At 44.5% G+C, this 18,988-nt stretch overlaps 1 protein-coding gene across 3 annotated transcripts in view; it reads right to left on the bottom strand.

The window, feature by feature from the left end:
• The window catches only part of NTN1 (netrin 1), a 192,329-nt gene that overhangs the window by 154,765 nt on the left and 18,576 nt on the right, over positions 1–18,988 (bottom strand). The window lies entirely within an intron of this gene.

Here is an 18,988-nt window from a genome sequence, read left to right as displayed (position 1 = left end):
TAGAGAGAGAGAGGCAGAGACACAGGCAGAGGGAGAAGCAGGCTCCATGCACCGGGAGCCCGACGTTGGATTCGATCCCAGGTCTCCAGGATCGCGCCCTGGGCCAAAGGCAGGTGCTAAACCGCTGCGCCACCCAGGGTTCCCAAGTGACATTAGTTCTGATCACCTGCTTAAAGTGATGTCTGCCTGGTGCCTTCGCAGTAAAGTGACTATGTTTCCATCTGAAATTGTGGCAAGATGCTCTGGCACTAGGGAAACGTTCTGTCTCATACCTTCAACTTGCTAACTTTAGCAGACACTGTGATTCTCTACAACTATTCCTGGGATTTCCCCCACTACCCCAATACTGATTTCCTACATCCATCATTCTTTTTATATTAATTGGAATTTGACTCAAAGGAAAAGCGGACAGAGATTCTTCAACCTTTCTGTGCACTGGTTTCATCGCAACTATTAGCCAAAGTGCAGATTTCTTGCTCTTGCCCCCAGATATGTGACTTCATGAAGCTAGGGAAAGGTTCAGAAATACACATTTCAATAAGCATTTCCCACTCTCCGTTTTTTAAAAATTAATATAATTTGCATATGATGCAATTAACCCTCGCAAAGTATACAATTCCATGGTTTTTGACATCATCACAAGGTTCCACACAACTGTTATCTATTCCAGAACATTTTGTCACCCCAACAAGAAACCCCAAATCCTCATTCACCCCTTCCTCCAGTCTCTGGCAACCATTAGTCTGCATTCCATATGAATTTGCCCTTTCTGGGGGATCCCTGGGTGGCTCAGCGGTTTAGCACCTGCCTTTGGCGGAGGGCGAGATCCTGGAGTCCTGGGATCAAGTTATATATATATATATATATATATATATATATATATATATATATATATAAATGAATGAATAAATAAATAAATAAATAAAATCTAGCTCATTAAAAAAAAATGTCCTTTCTGGACATTTCACATAAGTAGAATCATATGGTATGTGGTCTTGCATGACTGGTTTTAATTACCATGAAGTTTTCAAGATATATCCTTGTCTAAGCATCTCTCAGTACTAGTTTTCTTTACGTGGTTGCATAATAGTCCATTGAATGGATATACCACACTTTACTTACCCATTCATCCACTGAAGGACATTTGGGTTGTTTCCACATCCTAGCTATTATGAATAATGCCCCTACGAACAATCATGTACAGGTTTTTGCCTGCACACATACTTCTGTTTCCCTCAGGTATACACCTGGGAATAGAACTGAGGGTCCCGTGGTAACTGCACATTTAACCTTTTGAGAACCTCTTTCCTAAAGTGACTACATCACTCTTCATTCCCACCAGCAGTGCATGCATGAGGATTCCAATCTCTCCAGATTCTTCTCAACACCTGCGATTATCTTTTCAATTATGAGCCATCCTAGCGGGTGTGAAGTGGCATCTCAGTGTGACGTTGATTCACATTTCACTGGCTAATGACATGGAGCATCTTTTCACATGCTTTTTCGGATATGCGTATATTTTCTTTGGAGAAATGTCTATTTCGGTCTTTTGCCTGCTTTTTAGTTTGAGTTTACCTTCTTGTTGTTGAGTTGTAAGATTTCGGTGGATATGGCATTCTTTATATATTCCGGGCCCTTATCAGATACATGATTTGCAAATATTTTCTCCCATTCTTTAGGCTGTCTTTTCATTTTCTTGAAAGTGTCCTTTGAACCGCAAGTTTTAAATCTTGACGAAGTCCAATCTATCTGTTTTTTTGTGTTGGTTCCATGTCAGATTTTAATGTACATCGTCTGTGGGCAGCTCTGTGAGAAACCCTCCAGGGTTTGATCGTGATACCAGAAGTTACACTTTTAAATCTATTAGCATAAAGTTATTCATGGTATTACCTCTGTCTCTGCCAGATCTCTGATTATGCTTTTTTTTCATCCCTAATGTTTTTATTTGTGCCTTCTTTCTCTCTCTCTCTCTCTCTCTCTCTCTCTCTCTCTCTCTCTCCCTCTTTCTTGACCAATCTTCTCAGATACTTGTTTGCCTTATGAGTCTTTCTAAATAACCACCTTCTGGCTTTGGTTGGTCCTCTCCGTGGAGTATTTTTCTTTTCTAGTTCATTGACTTCTTATTTTTCTCTTTCCCCCCACCACTTTCTTTCTGGCTTATTCTGTTCATCTTTTTTCCCCTCACTTCTTAAATTGGATACTTAGCTCATTCATTTTCAGCCTTTCTTATGGTGCTGGTATCCCGTGAAACACATGCCTCTCTCTTCAGCATCCCCTCTTTCTTCCATGAGTTAATCACCCCTTGGCAGGAGAGGGAGAAGACACAGAGGCAGGCATAGAGCTGCCCATCCTGCCCATTCCTGCAGGAAGCCGCCCATGGAAATACTCTTTTGGGGGATCTCAGAGCTCCTGGGGTGGGGCGAGGGGTGTATTCCAGAGGCAAACCAAGCCATCAGAGTCATAGCTCATTGCTAGAAATGGCACCCCATGTCAGTGAGTTCTTGTGGCCTCATCATCTTGTCCTTGCAGACTGACTCGTGCTTCAGCAAACCTTCTTTGCCAGGCCAAAAGGCAATGAGGCAGATCTTCATGTAAGGACAGGAATGAGCCAAAGCAATAAACTCAGCCCAGCTGTCAGCTCAAACTGCTCCAGTTTCAACCAGGAATCATCCTGGCCTTTTCTCTGCTTCTCACCCTTATTCCCAGTTCACTGCCTCTCTGGTATCGCTTAGTGGGGAACCCCAAAACCATCATTGTGGGATGGAAGGGACTGGAAGAGACTGAGAAAACATTTGCCCACTCCCTCTTTCCACTAAGGAGGAGACCAAAGCCCAGGTGATGTCCCCTCGAGTTCATGGTACAGCGCATGTGTTTTTCCCAATATTAGTATCAAACAACCAGCTTTGTCCTAGTCATTGCACTCTGCTCTGAACTCAACATTTCAGACATGATCTTGCGACTGCTGCTTTTACTTTGCACTCACGTGCCTTATATGCTTTTGCAGTTTTCTTAATTTCTAAAAGGCTGGATGGCTTGGTCACCTAATTTGATAAATACTGGGAGTGACAGATAATGTTGGTGTCTCCGAGTTAGGTGGTGTTTTGGCTCCAGGTAGGCAAAAATATAAACAAAGATACAGGGTATCTAAAGGCAAAAAATGAGTAAGATAGATTTAACACGGCCTAACACGCCCTAAACACGGAGTTCTCTTTCAGTTCCTATGAAATATCAACAGAGTTGATCTTACACATACAAACACTAGACTGTTAAAAACTGTACCGGCTGCAAAAAAATAAAATTGGCCATTAATGACAACACCTATCTTTTAAGGATGTACTCCCCTGGAAATGAAAATGCAATTCATAAAAAACTGCAGGAGCAAAAGAAGGTCAAAACTATAATGACACAGTCATTGTCAAAGCAGTGACAAAGGGAGCAGTGCAAATCAAAACGAAGGGTGGGTGGTGAAAGCTGCACTAGAGAGAAAAGTCACAGCCTTCGATGCTTTCACTGTCAAGCAGCAAGAAGAAAATCATGATATTAGCTGAACGGAGCACCTAACGAAAAATATCAGGAGGGCCACAAAATTCTAAACAAGAAATGAATAGAAGTGAAATAGATATTAGAAAATTGGATCCAGAGGCGCCTGGGTAGCTCAGTCGGCTAAGCATCTGATCTTTGATTTTGGCTCACATTATGATCTCAGGGTCATAAGACTGAGTCCCACCTTAGGCTCTGCACTAGACATGGAGCCTGCTTAAGATTCTCTCTCTCCCTCTGCCCTTCCACCCAATAGGCACTCCCACTTGCACACCGTCTCTCTCTCTCTCTCTAAATAAATACATAAAAATAAAAAAGAAAATTGGAAACAATATACAACATTCAAAAACAAGGGGCAGGTCCAAGCAGCGCCTAAGAGCCCCAGCACTGAGAGCAGGCAGGTTGTGTTAGAATTATAGCTCTGGGCTTCGTATTCAGGTGACATCAGGCAAGCTGAATTTCTGAACTTCTCAACCACCTGTAAAATGGGGATAATCGTACTCAACTCACAAAGCTCTAAAGAGTATAAAATTGAGTGCATACAAAGTGCTCAGCACAGGGCCTGGCACCCAGTGAGTGTTCAGTAGATATTATCAGGTGTCATTACCGTCGTTTTCAAAAATATAAAAAAAAACACCAAACCTAGGCAGAGAGTGAGAATAAATATGCATTATTAGAAGTCAGAAAGGTGATACAGGCACATATGGAAATTTTTAAAAAATAGTTTTAGTGATTGCTATATACAACTAGGCTTTAAAAAAAAGAAAAGAAAAAAAAAAAAAAGAAAATCTTGGTAAATGATAACTTTCCTGGAAAACAAATTACCAGATTTGACTCAAAAAGCAGATGAAAAATTCCTGAATAAATATATAAGCATGGAAGAAATTGAAATGGTTATCAGATAACTACTTCCAAAAATGGCACAGGGCCCAGATGGGCTAATTTAGGCAAATCTTCAAGGCAGAGCTATATCTCATGCTACTTAAATCACTCCAGGGCACAGAACAGATCGGAAACTTTTCACTCCATTGTATAAAGTTAGAACAGCCCTGATAGGAGAGGCAGTATAAGGAGAAAAAAGTTCAGGCATATCTCACTTCTGAAGAGATCTAAAAAATCAAAAATGAAATATTAGCAAAGAACAACATGTCACCAAATAAATGTATTCCAAAATGCTAGAATAGTTCAAATTTAGAAAATCATGAAACCACAATGAGATACCACTTCCTACCCACCAGAAAGGCTATAATCAGAAAGATAGGGAATAAGTATCGACAAGAAGAATGTGGAGAAAATGAAGCCCTCATATGTTGCAGGTGGGAGTGTAAAATGGTGCAGCTGCTTTGGAAAACAGTCTGGCAGCTCCTCAAAAAGCTAAACACAGAGTTACCATATGACCCAGCAACTCCACTCTTAGATACATAACCCAAGAGAAATAGGAACACATATCCATTCAGAAACCTATCCATATTGATACTCATAGCAGCATTATTCCTATCATCCAAAAAGTGGAAACAGCCGACATATCCACCATCAGAAGTGTATGTTTAACTGCACTAGAGAGATAGTAAATAAATAAAATGTGGTGTTCACAGATGATGGAATACTATGCAGCTGTACAAAGGAATAAAGTACTGACAGATTCTGCAACATGGAAGAACCATGCTAATGGGTACAAGGTTCTCTTGTTGAAAGGCAAAAATGTTCTGGAAATTTTTTTAAAGAATTTATTTATTTATTTATTTATTTATTTATTTATTTATTTGACAGAGAAAAAGCACACACAAGCAGAGGGGCAGAGGGAGAGGGAGAAGCAGACTCCCCACTGAGAAGGGACCTCAACATGGGCCTTGATCGCAGGACCTCGAGGTCATGAGCTGACCTGAAGGCAGATGCTTCACCTACTGAGCCACTCAGGTTTCCTCAAAAATGTTCTGGAATTAATTTTAGTGATGGTTGTACGATTCTATAAGCATACTCAAAAAACACTAAATCCTATATTTTAAATGGGTGAATTGTATGATATGTGATTTATATCTCCATAAATCTGTTTTAAAAAGTTAGGAATGAAACTAATGCAATTCATTACATTAATAGTCAAAGCGAAAATACATGATCATTTTGATTGCTCTCCAAAGGATTAACATTCCATACACTCTTATTTTAAAACAATAACAACAAAAAGGGGCAAATCTCCCAGTAAACCAGGAATCAAAGTCATCTCTTTCAGAATGATAAAGAATATCTCTCTAAAGTTAGTAACAAAAATATACCTAATGATAAAACTTTGAAGTTCTATCCAATGCAGTAAGACAGGAAAAATAAAAGTACAAGTATTAGGGGGGGGGAAAAGGAGCAAAAAATCCATGATTTGAGGATCACAGTTGAATATGAAAAAATCCAAGAGAAGAGAATTAACTGGAACACTATGCAAAATACTTTAAAAAGTTCAGTGAAGTTGCAGGTTGCAAAATACTTATATAAAAATCGAGCTTTTCTGTATGTCAGCCATCTGTCGGAAGATAAAATGAAAAAGGAAAAAAAAATCCCTTTCATAATAGTAATCAAAATTATATGGAAATTTTGATTACATGGAATCAACTTTCTTTTAAAGAGTGTGAGCTTAAAATAAAGACATTTATATACTCCATAGAAGGACGTAAGAGAAGATATGAATAAATGGAAATGTTCAACAGTTCTGGATTGTTAGGTTTAAAATTGTAAAGGTATCTACCATACACCTCTTAAAATGGCTAAAATTAAAAGACTGACCATATCAAATGCAGGCGAGGATTGTAAATTGGTGAAATTGGAACACTCACACTGCTGGTGTGAATGTAAAATGGTACAACCATTCTGGAAAACAGTGTGGCAGCTTCTTAAAAAGTTAAACATACACTTCCAATATTATACAGTCACTCCACTCCCAAGTATTTACCCAAGGGAGATGAAAGCATCCGTGCATGCAAAAACGTGCACAGGAATGTTCACAGCTGCTTTATCTGTAATAGCCAAAAATGAGAAATGACCTGAATGTCCATCAGCAGGTAAATGGACAAAGGGTGCTGTTTCCACACAATGGAAGAGTATCAGAAATAAAAAGCAGTGAAGCAAACTACTGATGCACGTTACATCACGGACGAATCTCAAGATAATTGTGCAGGCTAAAAGAAACCAGACAAAAAAAGAATATATACCATATGATTCCATTTATATAAAACTCTAGAAAGGCAAGCTAATATAAAATGACAGAAAGGGCTCTCATGGAAAGGGGCAGGAGGTGTGGGAGGAATTACCGAGTAGCATTAGGAAACATTTGGGAATGATGGATAGGTTCTGTATCTTGATTGTGGTGATGCCTTCATAGGTACACACATATGTCAAACTTACCAAATTATACTCTTTAAATATGTGCAGTTTATTGAATTTCAATTAGAACTCAATAAAACCTCTTTAAAATTTATCTAGAAGAAGCGACAAGAAACACACAATTTGTGATTTTATTCAGACTCACATTCTACCCACCTCACATCCTTACAGCCCTAACAGAGACGTTTAAATAACCAAAGCATTAAGTACAACGGTCGAGCTGATATGGTAACAATTTAAAAAGTGTAAAGCTATCCATTGTCACCGAGTTTAGTTTAAGAAAACTGCCGTCAAATTATCCAGGGCATGTGTATTGAGGTTTGACAAACCTACCTAAAGCCTATGCATACATGTATACATACGTAAGAATAGCAATGAGAATAACTGGAAAAGAACCAATGTGAAAGAATCAGTAAATACTGAACCCACCAGACACCAAAATGCACTAGCCAAACAGATAGGAAGTGGCAGGAAAATAGACAGATCAGTGAAACAAAACAGAAAATCCAGGAAACAGATCCAAGTTTATAAGAAAACGTAAGCATTTAATAAATACGGCATCTCAAATCACTGAGAATGATTTTTTTTTCCCCAATGATTGTCACTGAATAACTGGCTAAATATTTGATGGAAAAAAAAAATAAGAGATCCTTACCTCACACCATATGTCACAATTAATTCCAGATGGATGAAAGATTAAAATATATGGCTTCGAGTTCTGGCAACAAGGTGGACTGAGCTCATGAAGAACCCCCTACCATTGCAAACATCTAGAAATACTAGATGAAATGTAATTTTAAAAAATATTTAACGCATAGCAGATCCCACAAGAAATAAAAGGAAATCCCCAGGTGCTGGAGGAAATAAGAATCTGAAAGCCAAACTATTAAGAGAAACATTGAGACTGTGGTGACCAAAGGAGTATGTGTGAGTGGAACTGGATGAGACAGAGAAAAAGATCAGAGGAAAGAAAGCCTGGTTATTTGACCTGGAAACAGGCCTTCCTGGCTCTGGGCTCAGGTTTTAGCATCCATACATGGAAAAGAGATGAGGCCTTTGGTCCTACAAGGCCAGGAGTTACCAATGAGACCCTGCATTCTTTCCTTTAACAAATACTTAGTGAGCACCTACTATATGCCAGGCCCCTCGTGAACAACACAGACAAGGACTCTCACCCTTAGGTTAACTTACTTTCTAACAAGTGTTAAAGGGAATAAGTGGCAGGTTGGAAAAGACAGTTAATAAATATAGTAAAGGAGTAAATTATGTAATATGTTTAAGGTGGTAAGTGTTATGGGGGGGAAAAGGAGAAAGTAAGAAAAGGGTGATCGGGAATGTGCACGTGTGCCCGTGCATGTGTGTGAAGGAGACAGACAAACACAGATGAGGGAGCTGTCTTAGGATATTATTAAGTAGGACAATCGGGGCCAGCTGCAGCAAGAAATGACAACTGATCAAGGGACCAAGGAAGCCATTCATTTGAGTATCTGGCAGTGAGAACTACCAGTAAGAACAGACTAGGGGCTGGGGAACAAGACAGACAGGGCAGGGAGACCAGCTGGAAAACCAGTAGTGATCCAGGCCCGGGAAGGATGGGAGGAAAAAGCGTACTCCTCACTTGATACAGGAATGCCCAGGATGATTCATTAATGGAAAAACCAGTCCCACCCCAAGGATACCTCCAAGATGTCTGGCAAAGTCAACTCAATAGGGATACTCCGGAACTAAGACCAGCAGGATTTCCACAAAATCCCCCCAAAAACACAAGCTCACGGTCGGACGTTACAAAGCAAACAAGGAAATCATTCCCATGAGCAAAAGGTCAGCAGACAAAGCAAGCGAGATGAATAGTACCCCCAAGAAGCTGAGATCATCCATCAGACTAAAGAAGACTCTAGGATATATATTAAGCAAATAAGGCTGGCTGAGCAAAGGAAGGCGGGTCCTGAAGAGTACATACAGGAGGATTTCAATTATATAAAGTTCAAGAGCAGGCAAAACGAAATCTACAGTGCTAGAGGCCAAGATGGTGGTACACCTCAGGATGGCGATTTGGAGGACACACGGAGGAGGCCTTCTGGAAATATTTTATTTCTTGATGGCTGAGCTAATTACACAGGTGAGTTGACTTTGTCAACATTCATCCAGCTGCACACGTGTGATCTGAAGAGAGGAGACTGGCTCGCTGACACGCAGGAGGGCCAAGAAGGAATGCATCCTAGGTCTTCCCCTCCCCAAGTGGAACAGCTGGTGGAGAAGGAGGAGGTGGGGGGGAATGGGGGGGAGGACAAATCCCTGGTAGCCTTCAAGTCTTCATCCCCAGAGCCCGGCCAGTCTTTTGAGGGACTCCCACTGGAACAGAGAGGTGGGTCACAGAGCAGAAGAAGCCTCAGGTGGGAGGCTCATTCCGCTGTAACTATCAAAGCTGAAGATGGTCTTCATGCTCCAAATCCTCACTTTGCAGAAGAAAATACCAAGACCAGGAGAAGTAAAGGGAATCTTTGCCCACAGTATTGTTTTCTGGGACAGGGTGTATACGGATTAAAGATGAGAGGCAGCCGGGCACAGTAGGGAGAAGCAAGACCCCGGGGCCTACACCACCTAGATTCTCCTTTGAACCCTACCGCCTGCTATCTGTGTGACCCTGGGGCAGGTCCACGTCCTCCCTAGGATCCCGTGATTCCACTTCTGGATACGCACCCAGCGGAAACGCATTCACACATGCACCAGTCCAAAGACGTGGACGAGTAAGTGCACAGCAACATCATTTGCAATAGCTGGCATGCAACAACCACCCAGGTGTCCGCTGTAAATGGAACGGGTGACTAAAGTGTGTTACGTGTACACCACAACACACCGCACGGCCATGGAAACTCATGAGACCGCTCGGAAATACACGCCACCGAGGAGATGCTGAGCAAAAGAAGCCAGAACACGATTACACTTAGGCAGAGCTCAAAACCAGTCAAAATCAACGTATGGTGGGAAGAGGGTGTGGTGAGGGAGAGGGAGCCCAGGGCAGCTTCCAGGGTGCTGGCGTGTTCTGGATGTGGGTGCTCATCAACAGTCCTAGAGCTGGGATCCGAGTGCATTTCTGTATGGATGTCGCACTTCATAAAGGAATCTACTGAAGACTAATAATGAGAGAACCCACGTCACAGTCTGTTGTGAGGGTCAGACGAGGTAGTATCTGCCAGTGTCTACAGCAGAGGACAGCAGCAGAAAGGGTGGGTGATAGACGTGTCGGTTGATAAAAGCCCAAAGTCGGGGGTGCCTGGGTGGCTCAGTGGGTTGAGCATCTGCCTTCGGTTCAGGTGATGATCCTCAGGTCCCGGGATCAAGCCCCACAGAGCAGGGAGCCTCTCCTTCTGCCTGCAGCTCCCCCTGCTTGCACAGGCTCTCATGCTGTGTCAAATAAATACATAAAAATCTTAAAAAAAAAAAAAAAAAAAAAGAAGAAGAAGAAGCCCAAAGGCGAGGACGAGTGCTCTGCCTCTGGGTCTCCTTCCTGTGCCCCTCCTCTGAGTCCCCCTGGCAGCACGATGCGAGGGCTCCTCTCACTCTCCGGCCCCCTGTATCCCACCGGGGTCTTGAACAGACCCCCAGCACACCGAGGGCACTGAATCCAGGCACCCAGAGGGGCCCGAGGTGACCCTCTGGGTGGAGCTGGAGCTGTAACCCGGGCAGCGTGAGGCTGGACATGGCCTGTCTCAACCACACATCGTGCTATTCCGTATTATCATTAAACAGAGAGCTTGATCATAGAAGGAAATAATTCCTCTGGAGCAGCAAAAGCAGAACACGCTTGTCACTCAAATGTGGGTCATGTTCTCCTGCAGGCATCACTGACTCCAGGAGGACGGTCAGCCCTCCCACCCTGGTTCTAACAACAAACAGGTGTGAGAAACACAGCAAAGCCCTGACCCTTGGGATTTTTGGGGGTCACGATGGCCAATCTGCCCGAGAACAGGGTCTCGGGAGGGCTGGTTTCTGTGGATGGGGCGTGAGCAGCACTTGTCCTGCTCGCACAGCGGGGGGAAGGCCGGGCCACTCTCTCGCCGTGAACTCTCCGAGCCACGGGGTCTGAGCCACAGAGTGAGGCAGGGCTGGGTCTGGGAACGGAGAGTTGGCTGGGATCAACCTGCCTACCTCGGAGGGCTGGCTTCAGGGAGAGGAAACAGGCTGGCCGCAGGACGCGGGGCAGGGTGTCCAACAGCCCTGCCCTGGGGCGTGCGACTCAAAGGTACTTTGATGTTTCGGGTGCCAAATCCTGGATCTGTAAACACAATGTGTTTCCTTTTTCATGCTGGGGTTGGAATCATCGGTTACTGTTTGGCCCAAATGGCAGCAGAGCACCGAGGGAAGTGGCCCAGGCAGGTCTCACAATGCCACACAGATGGGGCTCAGGGGGCGAGGGCCCAACTTCTCAGGTGGGAAGAGCCCCCGGGGAAGCCTCATGCACCAGAGCCCCGACCCCTAGCTCTCCTAGTCCAGGGGAACCTGCCTGGGAGCCTCGGAGCTGAGCCTCCTAGAAGACACTCTTTTCAGGGAACCTGGTCTCTCACGCTCTTGGCATGGGAGAAAAAAACAAAACAAAACAAAACACTACAACAAAGCAAATGCGTGTGGAAAATGTGTTGCAGTGGACTGCAATCCAATCCTCCCACAGTAGAGGAGCCAAATCCAAAACCCGCTTCCTCTCCAGACCCTCTGCGCCTCCTGTGTCCAGGGCGATCGGCAAAGCTCCTCCCTTGGAGGGCCCAGCCGTGTTCACGGGTTAGTACACATGTGCAAGCATCCGCCCTTCCCACGCACGACCTCCCCCAAAGAAAGCGCATTCTACCCGCAGGGAGGGCATCCCCATTTTTACGCTTCTTTACTTCCCAGGCCCAAGAGAGCGCCCGCTGCCAGGACCATTGATGGCTCCAGAAGCATCCACTTCCGGGGTACTCCTTCTCTGCATGCTGGGGGAGCTGGGGAAGGTCTTCTGGGAACAAAGGTGTCACAGAGTGTTCATCTCCTAGGCTAATTCTAAGTGATAACGGCTGTCCAGGGTATTATACGGAAAAGGATTCCCATACCCTAAGCCCACCTCTGGCCTTAAGAGAACAGAGTACTGTGATTGATTAGCAATGTCTGCCCTGGTTTCAGAATGGGGGAGCAGTGGCACCATTGCTAAGGACTCACCATGGCCACCCCAGGCAGGAACGGATGAAAATGAGAAGCCCTGATGGTGGTAATCAGGCAGGCAGAAGGTGTCCCTCTCTTGGGGACACTCCCCTAACTATGGAACGTCATGCAACATACAGGTGCTCTGGGAAACTAAAAGAGCTCTGTTTTCATTTCCTTGTTACCAAAGGCTCAGTTATTCAAAACCAGCCCATTTAAAGGTCCCTGCAGTCCTACAGATGGTCGAACTCAGGTGTGGGGCCTCTGGAATGTGTGAGAATTACACATGACAACCAATACTCTCTTTCTTCCCCAGGCAGAAAAGGACCTGGGAGGAAAAATCTAAAATTCTATCAACAGCACCAACCAGAAAAGGGCATGTATGGGCTCCAATGTGGAGCTCGACCCTGTACCCAGGGCGCTGATACCTCAACCTACCTTACCCAGGCCAGTCCTGAATCCTGCACAGAGACAGACTTCCAGCACCTTCTTCCTGGCTGACTTGGGTAGATTCCTAGGTTATCAGAGGATGGGGTGCACTAGGGTGTTCACTTTCTGCCTTTCAAGGTTCTCACCCAGCAAATTTACTTTGCCCTCTGAAAAGCCACCCCTTTAGACCACCTGGAAGTCCACCACACCCAGAAACATCTGTCTTCTGGATCTCCTCTACACGCGTCAACGCACCGCAACACGAATTCATTTCCCCCTAACTATAGCTCCTATGCTCATCCCGATGGCAGGAGGCCCAGGGAGCTCCAGGGATGACTCCAACATGGGCAGAGCCAGAGCACACTTCTCCAGTCCCCAGAACTTCTGAATCACTGGTACACCTGTCCCCCCCCCCCCCCCCCCCCCGGTGACATCTGCTCTTGTGCCCTGAGTGTCCACGGACGCCTCAGGCAAATGCCTATCGGGAAGGAGGTGTGGGGCAGGCACTGCAGTATCAGAAGAGGAATTCTCAGACAGGAGGCATCCCATGCTTTGTCCATCACATGACCACAGCCCCTTCCCAAGGGGTTCCCCGTTCCCGCCCCCACCCCCAGACGGGCTGAACACACACCTAGCGAAGGCCTCCCAGTTGCTGGAGATGGGAAGGGAGCATTTCCCTCTACAGGCCAAGAGCTGACACTGGGAATGAGTCCCGGCCTTCTGACATGGGGGAACAGTCACATCAACTATACAATGTTCAGAAGGCCAATCAAGATCCAATTCGGGGGGGCACCTGGGTGGCTGAGTGTCTGCCTCTGGCTCAGGTCCTGATCCCAGGGTCCTGGGACCGAGTCCTGCAACAGGCTCACCACAAGGATCCTGCTTCTCCCTCTGCCTGTGTCTCTGCCTCTCTTTGTGTGTCTCCCGTGAATAAATAAATAAAATCTCAAAAAATAATAAAAATAAAACAAAATAAAATCCAATTCTGAGTTCACACAGGAATGCGTTTTGGGGGCAAGAATACGGGAATGCAATGCAATGCAATGCAGTGAGCTCGCTATGTTGTGCAACACAGGTCAAAGCCCAGGACTGCAGACGGCGGAAGGACTGGCCCAGGCAGCTCACAGGCTCCAGGTGCTTTTCAGGAAAGCCATCCCCCTCCCTCCCACCCACCACCACCACCACCACCACCACCACCACCACCACCACCACCACCACCACCCCCCCCCCCGAGCTGGTTATAAGACGACACAGCTTTTATGTGATCAGAACTTTGAAACAAGCACTGGGGACACCCCCTGTGTATGTGATGGCCTCACTGACTAAGCCAATACGTGCCCTGCAGACCAGTCCACACTTAGTTCTGTTGGTGTAAAAACTCCCCGTTGGTGGCAGGGACATCCGTTTTCGAGACGCTTCCGTTCCTGGTGGCGACCCGATTGACTGAAACAGAGCCCACATAGAGCACCTAGTACAGTGGCTGGCACTTAGGAGGGGTTTGTGGTCTGTCTTCAGGATGCCACCTGACAGCCGCCTTGGGCTGCCACTGTCAACTCTGCAGTTCCCTGGCCACCCAGGCCAATGCCACATCTTCCGAGGCCGCAGAGACCACAGGGACTGCTGCGTGTCTTTCCAGACGACAGGCAAAATACCGTGGGCCACTCTGCAAGTATTAGGCTTAAATCCGGAGCATTTCAAAAGCCCTCTGAGACCTCCGGTCTCCCTCTAATGAAAGGCACTGCAGAAACCCAAGGTATGATTATCACTTCTGAAAGGAAGAAAAAAAAAATACTGGCTCACAAAATATCTGTACTGGTGCATGGACAGATAAGGCGGTTTTATAATCCAGTTCCCTAGGGAGCCATTTATTTTGGTGAGGCCAGTGTGCATAGCAGACACTGTAGAAGCCATCAAGATAACACGAATAACAACGCAGTGGACTTTTGAAGTGTAAACATAAAAGTCTATTAAGAATACAATGTTGGTTTAATCCCAAGACAAAAAATTTACTTAATGAAAAGCACAACTCATCTCAAGAAAGAGATATCTATACCAGCTGTGAGCAGAAAATGAGGGGATTCCTTCCAGGGAACATCTGAATCTCAACCCACTGCCTTTCCAATATTTACTCTGGACATAAAGTCTCAAATACTTTTCCGAGGATCTCATTTTTCTACAGGAGGAGGAGGTCAGAGAGAAGTCCGGGCAGGGCCAAAGGCTTCTTGGCAAAGCCTGAAAACGCACAGACCCGCCCTCGAAGGTTTACCCTGACACAATTCTGTCTCCCTTCTCTGGGTAGAGTAGGGAGCGGCCTCACTGCCCACCAGATGCTGGGGAGAAGCCCAGGAGAGACCCTCACTCCAGCTGCCGAGTGGGGGTGGGGGTGCGGGTGGGTGGCCCGAGATCACCAATGGCCCGTGTGCTAACATGCATGAACTGCACCTATCAGGTGTATGTATGCTACCAGCCAGGGTCTGCTGTTAAACTCTTCTCCTTAACAACACTTCTCAGCCCACTTCCTAGATTCTTTTCCTGTGTGTTCCACAGAAGCAAGGGAGGTACAGAACACTAGGGAAACGGAAAAGGCCTTGTTAAAGAGGATTTTCTGACTACCAGCTCTGTGTCCCCACCTTTGAGAGAGATCAGAGCCCCTGAAATGAAGAAGAGGCTTGCCCATCACCAACACTTGCAAATGCCAAGACCCAAAAGAAAGTATTTAAGCCCTCTTCACTTATATTCCTGACTCCCAGCTCCCACAGGACCTGATGGCTAAAGTGAAGGATGATTTTTTACATACAATTCATATTTATGTACGTATGAACATAATTAATACAACGTAACATAATCAATACAATGAGGGAACCATCTCCAATTCTACCAGAAGTAACAGGTTGTGCCAATTCTCTCCTATACGTGGATATGTAACTACCGCCCACCCACCGATCCATCCATCCATCATCCATCCATCCATCAGTCCATTTTCTGTGGAGTCAACACGAAGGATGCAGTAAGACAAACCATAAACACCCAGCTCCACCACCTACTAACCACATGGCTTTGGGAAAACCATTTTAATGTCTCTAGGTTATGGTTTTCTCATCTGTAAAATAAGTGCAATCATACTGCTTATTATTAGCATAGTTGCAATGATTAAGTGACTAATATAAGTGCTTGGCAAAAAAAAAAAAAAAAAAAAAAAAAAAAGCTCTCAAGAGTTAACCACCATAATGATGATAATTATAATAATTACTAAGACTATAAAAATACCCACTGATCTACAGCTACGTGCCAGGCTCTAGACTAAGGAGCAAATAATTTTAGCCTTCTGATTTTGCAAGAGTCTTTAGTGGGGCGTTGGATTTCTCACAGCAACACCTCCAATACAACCCGCCCCCCTTCCTGCCGCGGATGATGGTAGGCCAAAGCGTGAGAGCCATTTGCAGCATGAGGACCCCCCCCCCCCCACCTCCCAAAGCCATGTTTAAACAATTACCAGCATTATGTTGCAGGTACCCAAGACCATAGGAGGCCAGCCCAGCACGGTGCTCATCTTGCAGAGACGTCTTTTGTGTGGGTTTTGGGTTTCAGCTGGGCAACGCAAAGCCATAGAGTGAGTCGCAAAACGAGTTTTCATAAGCTCACCCTGTCACAAACCAGGCAGGGGTTCATGCTGACATCCCCACAGTAAGATTAAACAGCATGCTTCGTCAGGCACTAAATACTAACACAGCTCCGACGTCAGGCGGACACTGATTAAAACTGATGTCAATAATTTATGAAACACAATATGGTCTTCAGATGCTCTTTTGGAAAAAAAAAAAAAAAAAAAAAAAAAAACGAAGGGGGGAAGAAAGGGGCCTAGCAACCCAGGTGGTTTAAAACTGTTCATGCATTTTCCCTTGAATGTACACACACACCCCCACCATGCATGGATGCTTCTTTACGCGATGAATGTAAATGCACATGTGTATAAGAGCATGTGAACACTGCTGATACATATGGGCGGAAGAAAGTATTTAGTTATTCCACTGAGAGCTGTCGAGGCTGTAACGTTATACATGGTCTTGTCTTTCATATTGTTTCGAGGGTTTTTTTCTTCCAGAAGAAATCCAAAATTGCATTTAAAATAAAATTGGGCTTTACGCAAGTTCACATTTATTCCGTAGAGGCCCAACCTTGAAACAGCACCAAAAAAGAAAGCTTGACCAAAGAAAACCTATAGGATGCACACATTTCTTAGCAATCCGAAAGTACCTCGGCCTCATCTAGAACTAGGTAGGCAAAGAAGAATATCCAAGTCTTTTTAAATTTTGGAGGTTTTCTTCTGGGGAGAGCCGAAGGAGAGCCACGGGGCAACCTGGGGAAGGATGCCATTTTAGTCTGTTATAAACCACTGTCTCATTATTTTATAAAGGCAAAGACAAAATGGCACAGGGATAGTGTTTCATTTTTTATCAAGACCGGTTTTTGGAATTGAAAAACATCCTTCTTTACTCTGCCTTCGTTGTAAATAATCTGGGTAGCTTGACTTTATATGTCAACAGTGTGAAATTCACAAGATGGGATTATGTTGGGGGGGAAAATCTGAGCCGCTGATAGTACAAAAGTTAGTGTTTGAAGGATTTATTAATGCTTTTTCTCCTAGCACAGTGCCCTGTAGTGTCTCAGAACACCTGTCAAATACTAACTCATTCACATATCTCCACTACAGGGCCTTTTCATAAAAAGCTCGACCTTTAATTGTAAATCACTTCTAAATTGTCTTTGCTGGCTTTCTCTTTTGCGGAATGATGGAAAAATCACTAAGACTTCAATTAAGACTTTATGGGAACTTCAACCTGACGTTCCAGGGGCTGTAGCTACAAGATATCAGAACATCTATTCAAAAAGGAAACTATAAATAACTTTAACTTAGTTGAATTGGCTTTGCTTTTATGAGATGACTGAATAATTGGCAAGATTTAAAGATACTTTAACTACTGAGAATTAAAATAACTTCAGTAAAAACCAGAAAATATTGTTAGCCGATCATTTGTCATGCAGATTACGTACTCATTAGGCCTAATTAAACTTTTTGAACAAAAAAAGAAAAAAAAACCACTTACTAATTACATTAGTTAATATGTTGATTGCTCAATTTGGCTGTTTAAAAAAAAAAAAAAAAGCAGTCAATCCAATTTGTGCACATAGTTAACGCTTTGGTCAAAAGACAAAATCCTAAACTACAGAGATTATTTCAAGTGCATGACCATTGTTACAACAAATACGGGTCCGTCTCCACATCCAAAGTGACAGGGAGAGATGGGGGGAGTGGATGGTGAATCTGAACAATACCAAGGCCGAGCCGAATCTTCGAGGCAGTACAATGTTACCGCAAGATCTAGTTTATTCACCTCAATGTATTCACTTGCATTTGTCCAATTAAACCCTGCTGTTGACAACTCGAAGATATCTTTCATACCGCACAACCGTGGGAGGCCCTTTAAATGTCAATAAAGGGTTTTGACGCACAAAAGGAAGCAAAGAAAAGAGGGAGGGGGAAGGAGAAGGAATGGGAAAAACCAACATTTCTAAAGTAATGGAGCAGATCAAAGCAATTTTATTCTCAAAGACCACTAAGTCAGGGTCTAACTACTCGCTCTCACTGCCGAATCCTGCAAAGTCTCTTCAAACTGGGCAACCAGCGCGCAGTGCCTTAAATGAGGGGGATGAACAATCAGGTCTGCAAAAGCGGGACCCGGTGCAAAAACATGGAGGCCTGCGCCATGCAACAGGCGGTGCAGCCTGCCGTCTTGCAGCCCAGGACGCGGGCCTGGGCCCCAGTACCCACCCGGCTCTCCGAGACATGTTTTCCATTCGCTCGCTCAAAAGTCTGCATCCACAGTCATGAGGCACAAACTATTTGACAACAACATGACACAATTAATCAGAACCAGACCTCAAAACGTGTGTTTGTGGGGACCAGCAAACTTAGCCATGTGCCTCCGACCCGGGAAGGGGCTGAAGAAACCCGGCCCGGCTGCCCCGGGGGTGTAGGGGGAGGGCCGAAGAGCTATATGTTCACAAAAGATGCACCCCGAATGGCCTTATTTATGGACTAAATAATTTTCATTTAAATAGAACGTGGGATTTGGACATTGAAATCTCATGTCCTGGAATTCTCTGGCATTCCTCCCCGACACCCCCACTCCTATTTTGGGGTGGTTGTTGTTGTTGTTTTTTTTTTTTTTCCTAGGGAGAAACTGATGCCTGAGAGTTTGTACAGCAGCAAAGTTGTACAATTCAGAAATAGAAATGGATCTCTCTCTCTCTCTTTCTTTCTTTCTTTCTTTTTTTTTTTTTTAACCCCACACCACAGTATTCACCAGTGCTGGTTTTGTCAGATTTCTTTCAGGACTTGAAACCACATTAAAAAAGCGAGAAGCTGCACCCTGGGTTAATTCAAAGCTGTTCCATTTCACCTAACCCTGACGCTAACATA

The sequence above is a fragment of the Vulpes lagopus genome, chromosome 10, assembly GCF_018345385.1.
Source record: "Vulpes lagopus strain Blue_001 chromosome 10, ASM1834538v1, whole genome shotgun sequence".
NCBI lineage: Eukaryota > Metazoa > Chordata > Mammalia > Carnivora > Canidae > Vulpes > Vulpes lagopus.
The sequence above is the reverse complement of the archived record's forward strand: the minus strand, read 5'-3'. Positions and strand labels throughout refer to the sequence as shown.